The 10,063-nt window shown below is 35.0% G+C and overlaps 1 pseudogene; it reads left to right on the top strand.

Annotated features, from left to right (window-relative positions):
• Nucleotides 1-6,902: 6,902 nt before the first annotated feature.
• LOC105810717 lies at nucleotides 6,903-7,199 on the top strand (annotated as a pseudogene).
• The last annotated feature ends 2,864 nt before the right edge of the window (nucleotides 7,200-10,063 follow it).

The following is a 10,063-nucleotide window of genomic DNA, read 5'->3' as shown; positions in this document are numbered from 1 at the left end:
AAATACTTCTGTTTAGCAAGGAAGGTTGTGTTTGAAATCAGCATGAACTCACTGAGAAGTAACTTAAACAAGGTGCTGGACTCTCTGAGCCTCATTATTGTTTATGCTAGATAGGATAGACCCGGTTGGTCTATAGAGATAGTTCCAATATCTGAACATCTTAAATCAAAATGACTTACTTTTTGTTTACTTGTCATTTTCATGTGGGTAGACAGGATGTTCTGTTCTGTGCCGTCTTCACTCTGGGACTGAAGCTGGTAGAAGAGCCAAGCAGAGTGCTACCAGTTGCCGAGCGAGAGAGAAAGAAAAGCCCTGCGGGGAAAGACAAACCCACTCTTAACAGCTTCCATCTGGAAGTGATGTTGGCACCTGCACACACATTTGATTGGGCTAAGCAAGTCACGTGGTCATGCCTACTTTCAAGGGGAGAGAAAGTACAAACCCACCTGGTACCCTGGAGGAGAACCAGAAATATCTGGCTCAAAATACCAATGACTACTATAGTTATCAAATCTGTAAAATGGAAATTTTAATAGCAATCTGTATAGGCATGTTTTCTTCAGTTTTGTTTTTCAAGAAATGTCATAGCACTCTGTTTTTCTAAATCAATTTAAATCTATTGTTGAGCCCCTGGTACCCAGGGTGGTGAGTAATTTAGTAATAATCCCATTTTTGTTGTTTTTTTTGGGGGGGGAGTGGGAAGAGAGCAGCATTTATCTCCTTAAGGTTGTACAGATATCCAAAGAGTTTTCATCCTGCCTTGAAAATAATGAAAGATTGTCTACTCTTTATCATATCATGTTCACAGCTGAAAAATAGTCTAATCCCATGTGATCCATCAGAAAGTGGGCTTTTCTTGCTATCAATATTTCTATGCTTAGTTTGGCACAGTTTGTTTTGATGCAGTGTAGTATCTTAGCTGAGGCTAAAATCCTTGGCCAATTGTTTGGTCTCTATGATTGCACCTTGCAGCTGTCCCTTCTGAAGTCCTAAGTCCTTCTGTGTTGCTGCACAGCAACATAATTCCCATCATGATACATATAACATTCTTCCACAGCCTTAAGGAATATTTCATCCTCATAGGTTATATTTCTGCCTATGTACTCCATACTTCCCACCCCTTTCCAAAGACTGGTTTCTCTCCCATCCTCCTCTAGAATGAACTGGCTTAATCCTTTAAATGGACTTAACGTTTTCAAAAACAAAAGGTGGGGGAAGGAGTTTATCCTCAGACCATTTCTGTTTTAACCCTTGCAAAATCAATGCGCCTGAAGCAAGACAACACAAAAGGCTGGAAAAATTCTTGCTAAGAGGAATAAATACAAGTTAGGGTCTGAAAAAATTATCTTTAATAATATTTCAAGGTAATGTATTTTAATTTGGTGATTAAAGGAAAACATAAATAGAATCAAATACAGCAGCTGACAGTGAAGCTTTCAATAAATAGCAGTTTATATTATGACTATTAATATATGTTTGATTAATCATTTCTATATTTAAAAGTTACTCAACTGGTTATTTGAAGGATGATACCATGTGCCTCTATGGGGATTGGAAAAATAAGCACTGTGTCTGCAGGACACAATGTAAAATCTTACATCTAATTCTGCTCCTTCATTTTACAGATGAAGAATCATAATACATGAAAATTTTTCTCTAACAGAAATTTTACATTGTTCCCTTTGATGAGTATTACTCTTCAATTCTATTACTGTTTTCATTTCATAGTTTTACTGCTATTAAAAATAAGCCAATGGGGATCTATTTATTTATCACATAGTGAACTCTTATCAGAAATTACCTCTAATAACCTATAATTTGAAAATTATATTAGATATTCTTCAGTTTTATTCAAATACATAATCGGAAATCATCTGACCAGCAAAAATACCAAACAATCTTATATCCCCTCTCTGCCTTTTTAAGGGAAATGTTTCCTTAAATACTTTCCAGTATTTCTTTTCAGTACTTGAAAGAAGGCTCATTCTTAGGCAGATCAGTTTTAGGAAACATTATATGAGGGGTTAGACAATTGATTCTTCTAGAATCACCCATGTCTATGAGCCCTTTCATAGGATCCCAGTTGGAAGACCACAGTGCTACACAATGGAACCTATAGGGCCTTCTCCAATGAGAGCTCTGGGGTTTAAGTCATCTTAGTTTGGTTTGAGCAGGCACTTCTGGAATTCTTATAAAGTAACTTGAGAGAACCATTTAGCAACATGCAGTCCTGCCAATCACTTAGGAAATTATTGGAGGGATTCTATTAATATTATGTTTTTTAAATTTATTATACTTTATTATACATATTAACTCCACAGAGAAACATGAAATCAAGATCTTCAATTAATTATTATCAAACTAAAGGATGACAAGCAGTTTCAGTCTTAACAGTCTGAGGAAAAATGCCAAGAATCTGTAAACCCCACATTCTGACCATAGCTTTCAACCCTACACTTCATATGCACTTTCTGACACTTGCTGAAAATGTCACAGACTCATCGAGTGAAATCAGAACCAGTAAATAGTGAGGAAATCTTTCATTTGAATTGCTTTTTTAAATGTTATTTTAAGTTTTCTTTAAGTTAAAAAAAAATTTGTTTTTTTTTAAGTTTTTTAGTCTGAGGGTCATTGTTGTTACTGATGTTAAATATAGAACTTAAGAGAAAAAAAACTGATTTTCCCCCTCTTTATGAGTTTATCGTTTGTTTTTTCCAGACTAAGACTCCTTTTACTTTATTTTATGGTATTAATACAGAATCTCACTATAAGTCAAATTTCAATATAGAATTCTGTAACTGTAGAATTCGAATAGTAAGTTACGTACAAAGATACTGCAGAATTGTTCAAAAACAAAAACTTAAAGTCTATGAATGGTGATTACTTAAATAAATTATATTAAATAGTATATCTATACCACTGAGTATAGACTAAGTAACTGTATTAAAAATGACATGAGTATAAATACTAATTTGCAAAGATGCTTATAAATGTAAAAAAGCACATTGCAGTATAGCAGGTATTGTATGATTCCATCTATGTTATTAAGATATCTGTATGCGTGTACTTATTTTTTTATTTTTATTTTTTTTGAGACAGAGTCTCATTCTGTTGCCCCGGCTAGAGTGCCGTGGCATCAGCCTAGCTCACAGCAACCTCACACTCCTGGGCTCAAGCGATCCTACTGCCTCAGCCTCCCGAGTAGCTGGGACTACAGGCATGTGCCACCATGCCCGGCTAATTTTTTCTATATATATTATTTTAGTTGTCCAGATCATTTCTTTCTATTTTTTAGTAGAGACAGGGTCTCGCCCTTGTTCAGGCTGATCTCGAACTCCTGACCTTGAGCAATCCACCTGCCTTGGCCTCCCAGAGTGCTAGGATTACAGGTGTGAGCCATCGCGCCCGGCCCTGTGTGTACTTATTTTTAACTGCATAGATGATTTCTACAAGGATATACTAGAACTTGTTAACAGTTGTTACTTCCTGGGAGTGAGGCTGGTGAGCTGGTTGGAAAGGGGTCTTTTTCTTCCCACCTTCTACCTCACTCTGTAATTAAAATTTTTGATCAATATGTATTTATTGTATAATAAAATTATTTTTGCCATTTCTCTATCTTTTGATGGTTCCCATCAAGTATTAATATTTAATATATAGTTTTTATATAGAAAAATATATATGCTGCAAGCAAGATAATTCTATTCTTAAATAATCAGGAAATGCTCATTCACAATACAGTAATATTCATCTTTTAAATAATTTGTTCCAACGAAATAGCCACAACATAAAAAAATGAATGAGGAAATTGGAGTAAGAAGAAAGTAGGGAAGAAAATGAATTCAAACTAAGGATCTTTCCCCCAAAATTTTGTTAAACAGTTTGTTGTAGTTGTTAGAGATGGGCTGTTAACTGTTAGATGGGCTGTTTATTGTTAAACAGTTTGCTTCAGTTGTGAAAGAAGCTCTGTACTTCCATGTGTTCAAAGAAAATGGGAAAAATTATCACTTCTAAGAATTATGTAATATTCTGGAGCGAAGACCTAAGAGAAATTTCTACTACCCTTGTCCTTCAAAGTGATACTGTGTTTCATAGTAATCATCATATTTCTTCAAGAAAAGGAAAATGTCTAAGTAAGAGAATGACAAATCAAAGAATTATCAATTGATTCCCAAATCAATAAGTTTTTTCTCTGCAGTGTGTGGACCATAGAAGACTTTTTAAATAACCATTAAAAAAATAACAATTTTGCTTCCTGACATATTTGATCACACAGAAGGAGATATAGATAGCTGAAGACATGTTAATACTAAACTGAAGCCAAAGAAATTACTTAAAAAGATAACTGTAGGCCTTTGAACGAGAACAAAATATTATAATTTTCTTGATCTACAATATAGAAAATTGAGAAAAGACAAGGGAATCTATGTTGTACTGGTAAAATGCTGTAATATAGTGTGGACTTTGTTTTCACTGAAAAATCTAAGACTCTCTACCACTATAGATGCTAATATTTTCTTTTAGCAATTTCAGACTCATCTTTTCTTTTCATCATCTGGCCATATAAAAAGAAATAGACAAATCATATTAAATGTGTGCACAATCATATAAAAAAAGATAAAACATATGGTGGTATACCAAAATGCTCTTGTTTATAGATTAGTCCTTCCTTGTTTGAATTTAGTTTCTTAACAAAAGCATCCTAAGTTAGCCATCTCTCCCATTCTATTTTGACTTCATACCATCTATTAATGTGTGTTATTTAATCTTCACAACCTCTATTCCCACTCTGTAATAGTTTTCCTAGGGATTACAGAAAGGGCCTTAAGTAAAATGATAGATTTCTTCAGAGCTCTGATTTTATTTTTCTTTTGCCAAATATCTGATGTGAGAAAAAAAATTCACTCAAGTGTGTTGGTGTATTATACTACACATATATAGAAAGAGTCTATTAAAGTTTAAAACAAGCTCTGAGAACTTTCATTTTTTGAAGTTTTCATTACAAAGAAGAAAGAGAGAGAGGAGGGGAAAGAGGAAGAAAAGGAGGAGGGGGAGAAATATTGACATAACATCAAAGAACTATGGCTTATTTCCATTTATCAAATTAATACTTTAAATTTAAAAATGCAATGTCTGTGTTAAAACTTTGGACAAACATCAAAGAACAGAAACTTGAAGCTGTGTGGGAATATGAGCTATGGGTCCTTCCTTACCCCTCCCTCGATCCTATCCTCTTCTTCACCCTCATGCCTACTCTGGTCTGCCTTCTATGTGAAGAAATTCTGCTAAGCATTTTCAAAAATTGGCTCCTTAGTCCTGGTTCTTCTGGTGATTCTGAGATTGGAAGGGCCACGAAGCTTCTCAGAATTCTCACCATGGAGGAAAGGTGTTCCTGTCTACATTTCTCCAGAACATTGCATAGACACACGAATAAAATGCCCAAGCAGGGAATTGGAGTAAAGAAGAGGCCAAAGAGGAGTGAGTCTATAGATGTCTGTGTGAATCTGTATCACGGGTGCAGTGTGGTAGGACTATGTCTTAATACTCCAGACTACTGTAGTACTTCAGTTATTGCAAATCAATAAAAAATGAATTATTAATCTATAATTTGACATTGTACCAATAAAATGTTTAGGTTTATGAAAATCTGGTGCTAAAGTTCACTTGGAAAACAAAACATTCAAGAATGCAAAGGATATTTTGAAAAAAGTGTATGTGTGTGAGAGAGAGAGAGAGAAAGAAAACAAAGAGAAAAAGAGGAGAAAAAGGAAATTTGACTTGCCAAATACTAAGGCTTATTATAATATTAAAATATTTAAAACAGAGTGGTACTGGACAAAAATAAGCAGACAGTGTAACGAAACAGATTATTTTAGAAGTCTAACAATAAAGCAAAATGTAATATATAAGGGAAATGGTTATGATACAAGTGATAGTTCATATCATAGAAAAAGTGAGTTATTCAACAAATGGTGTTAAGACAACTAGATATACCTCTGTGGGAAAATTTTTTTATGGCTACATCCCTAATTTCCTATACAAAAAAATAAATTCCAGATGAAATTTGTATATAAAGAAGATGAAACCATAAAAGCAGTGAAAAAAAGAGATAATTAAAAAATACATTTGGCATTAGAAAGTACATTCTGAATATGACACAAAACTAGAAGTAATAAAAATGTTAATATGTCAATAAAATAATATTTTAAAAATATCTGTTTGGCAAAAGCCAATAATGTTAAAAGACAACAACTACAATTTTAAAAACCTTGAAAAAAATACTTGTAACACATTTAAAAATTAGTATAGAAGAAGCTCCTACAAGTCAATGAGATCAACAACATGACAGAAAAATAGGCAGAAAAACGGGCAGTTCATAGAAAAGAAATAAAATGATTTTAAGCATATATACATGCTTAATCTCCCTTATTTTAGAAGAAACACAAATTAAAACTACAGTAAAATTCTAACATTCACTTAGATCAAAGGTCAAAAAGTTTGATAACAATAGGAAATAGGAGCTCTTGGTTCTTACCAGCATATGAACTGGTACAATATTTAGGGAGTGAAATTTAGCAACATATATCAAAATTGAAAATGCAAGATTTTTCCCCCAGAAATGCCACTTCTAGGAAGTTCATCTAGTGTATTCTTGCATTTGTATGAAATGATACTCTCACAAAGATGTTCAATGTTGTAATATAAGAGGTTCATAATAATGTAAGTGGCTACGAATAGGATGTCAATTAAATAAATTATGCTATATCCACACAAGATACACTGTGCAGCTATTAAAAATAACAAGGGAATTTATATACAACTCACACAGAAGACAAAAATGATCATATCAGAGATGACATCACCTGGAGCTTAAGAAGGTGCACGTGGATATCCAAGTTCTGACAATGGCCAAGAACAGAGTATGAGGGCAGAAGTCCAGGAACGTATTTCACATAGCCAGCCAAGAAAACTTTAAGGCTAAAAACAAAGCAAAACCAGTTACCACTAATCTTAAGAAGATAAACATTATGAATGATGAAAAAGTTAACAGAGTGAATAAAGCTTTTGTAAATATACAAAAGGAACTTGCACACTTCTCAAAAGGCCTTTCTCTTGAACCTGTGCAGAAAGAATTGATTCCTCAGCCGCGTCATGAAAACGAACCAGTTAATGAAACTAAGAGATTAATGGCTCAGTTGTAATACAGGGATGATATATCTGATTCCCCAAAGAGACCAATAAATTAAATGTTTTATACAATTTTATTTTTAAAAAATCTTGTTAATGTACAGGCATTGGCACATTTAAAAAACAAACTGCATAAACAGATCCTTCCTATAATCTAGGAAAGTGGAATGTCAGAAGTCAACAAAATGTGATAAACTTAAAGTGCTAAAACAGAAGGCACTTCACAAAATCTGTTCACTGAAACAGTTATATATCCTCATTTACAACCTTCACTTTATAAGTGGCAGTGAATGTTTGCATTGAAGGACATACAGAAATACAATTTCATGGCAGTAAAAATATAAGACAAACAAGTGATGAGCCCTTGGCAAGCTTATTTTGTTTTTGCTGACCTGTAGTGTACTTTAACTTTTCTCTCATAGGAGGGGGGAAAAAAAAACAGAAGAATTCAGAACTGGAAGAAAAGCTGAAATCCCAGAATGTAATTACTTGGAGGGTGGGGGTGGGGTAGGGAAGTTGGTGGATATTAAATCACTTTTCCCATGGGAAAAAAAGGTCATATCATATAAAGATATATAGAAAAATAGCTATAGATATAGTAAAGAAGCTAGGTGCAGAAGAGTATCTACAATATACTACTATTTGAGTAAAGACAGAAAAAGAAAGGAAATACACACATATATGCACATATATATGTTTTTATATTGAGACTGTCTGAAAATCAGCAACAGTGGTAACTTCTGCAAAAGGAACAGGTAGCTGGGGCCTAGAATGGAAGAGAGGTCTATTTATTTTCTATATACCCTTTTTGCATTTGCTGTTATGGGAATGTTCTACCTTTCAGAAATTTTTCATTAATTAATTAATGTTTAAAAGAAAGAAAATGAATTCTAAAGAGATGAATTTGTGTCTTACTGCCAAATGGCAGATATGAATATGGAGACAAGTACAGAGACTTTGTGCAAAATTAATTCTACATTTGGAACTACATTTCTCCTTTGAGAAACAGTGATTGAATAAAAATCCACATAGGTACTTGTTTTCAAAAGATATTTTTTCCTCTGAGTTTCTTGTATTCCTCTCAGAGCTCCTGTTTGTTTAGAAGCCTTTAGAGAGGGAAGGCAGAATGCCTCGGGGAAGTCCTAAATGCACCTCAGCTGTAGCTGGCTCCTATTTGGGCAAGTAATCCTGAATGGGAGATTTGAGAGTCTGATGCAGATTTCAAGGCTAGGAATTCCAAAGGTGAAAGTGCATCTTTGTAATTGAGAAGCCCATGTAAACCACAAAGGTCAACATACTGTCTCTAAGCCAAGCCAGCAACTACAATGCTACCTAAGAGATGAAAAAGGAATCTTCGTTAGAGCAGCCTTCTTCCCTGAGTGTGGCATTACTTGCCTCATTTATATATGGGGCTTCCAGAGCTCTGCTTTTTCTTCGTATCCCATAACAGCCTTTTCCCTGAATTGCATGAGAGGAGAGGATGAATTGGGAGTATGCTAATAAGTTATAGCGCCAGGTTTGATTTATGTCCTTTCCTCGTTTTCTGGTGGCTTCATTGGAGCATCTGTGAAAGCTGGTGCCTGCCGGTTCTTCCTTGGCAATGTTACAGTGCAGTTCACTTTATTGGAAGGGTCTAATACTGGAAGGGTCTAAGGTGGAAACTGAACAACAGCAGGTTCTAATTCATTCTTCCCTTAGTACACTAAAGATATCTGAATTTAAGGGCCCAGAGGATGTAGAGCAGCGGGGTATTCATACATATGATGGTCCCTCAACCTAATAGGGATACAGCTCTAAGCTGCTCTGTGTTCCACACAGCGTGGTGGATCTACATAGCATCCTTTGGGGCAGATGAGTGTGTGTGTGTATGAAACCAAGGAGGTTGCAATAGGTTGTTCAGCTATGTCTACTACTCCTTGAGCCTCTAAGAAAAGAAAAAGATATATCTTCTGGCATAGACTTTCCACCCTGGGGAGTCACAACCAGGCCTAGGCATAGACAATAGCTTAAAGTAAGCCTGTTGGCTTTCAGACACTTTCATTTCTATTTTTGAACCTTGAGCTATATAACTTTTCTAGGCCTGAGCTTCAGACCTATGCACTGAATTTTTCCCAATTCTCACCCCCTTCTTTTCCTTCTGGTTCTTTCTTCTTTCCCATCAAAATCCTTACCACCCATTTCTTCAGTGTCAGATTTTTCTGAAAGAAAAATAAAAGTACTCTAATGCATAGCTAACACTCTAATATATGTGCTAATGTTATACCTTCTTACACAACATATTTGCATTTAAATAGGGTTGTCTGGAGATTCAATGATTTAACCCAAAAGGATTAAATGTCTCACATTTGTATAGCACTTGGTAGATTATTTCAAAGGGCTTTCCACAAAGAAAGTTCTCATGAATCTCTGAGTCACCCTGAGGCAGGGAGAGTAGGCATTTTAATTTACATACACATTGTTGATAACTTGGGGCTCTGAGAAGTTAGCAGCTGCCCCGGAGTCACACAGTATTATTGACTGAGGTCTGCCCATTCCTATTTCAGCATTCTTTTTTTACCACATCTGGGACATCCAGAAATAGACGTAAGCAAATGAATACCTGTGTGGTCATGGCATGTAAGTGCCCAGTGGCTCCATCTGCTCAGAGGGCCTACGGTATTCAAGGGACAAAGCTGCAGATGGGGATGGGGTTAGAGATTCTATTACAAATGCAGATTTCTGGACCTAATTCATTTAACAAATCAAAAACACAATCTTTGATGCACATGACATGTTGAGAAAACTTGAATTATTCTTCCTTCCTAGTACAGATCTATGTCATTTCTATCCTAAAATTCTCTGTTTACCATGGTCTCATAGATAGCTTAACTTTTTTGGC

Source organism: Propithecus coquereli, unplaced genomic scaffold (genome assembly GCF_000956105.1).
Source record: "Propithecus coquereli isolate 6110/MARCELLA unplaced genomic scaffold, Pcoq_1.0 Scaffold22, whole genome shotgun sequence".
In the NCBI taxonomy this organism is placed as follows: Eukaryota; Metazoa; Chordata; class Mammalia; order Primates; family Indriidae; genus Propithecus; species Propithecus coquereli.
This window is presented reverse-complemented; position numbering and strand designations above follow the sequence as displayed.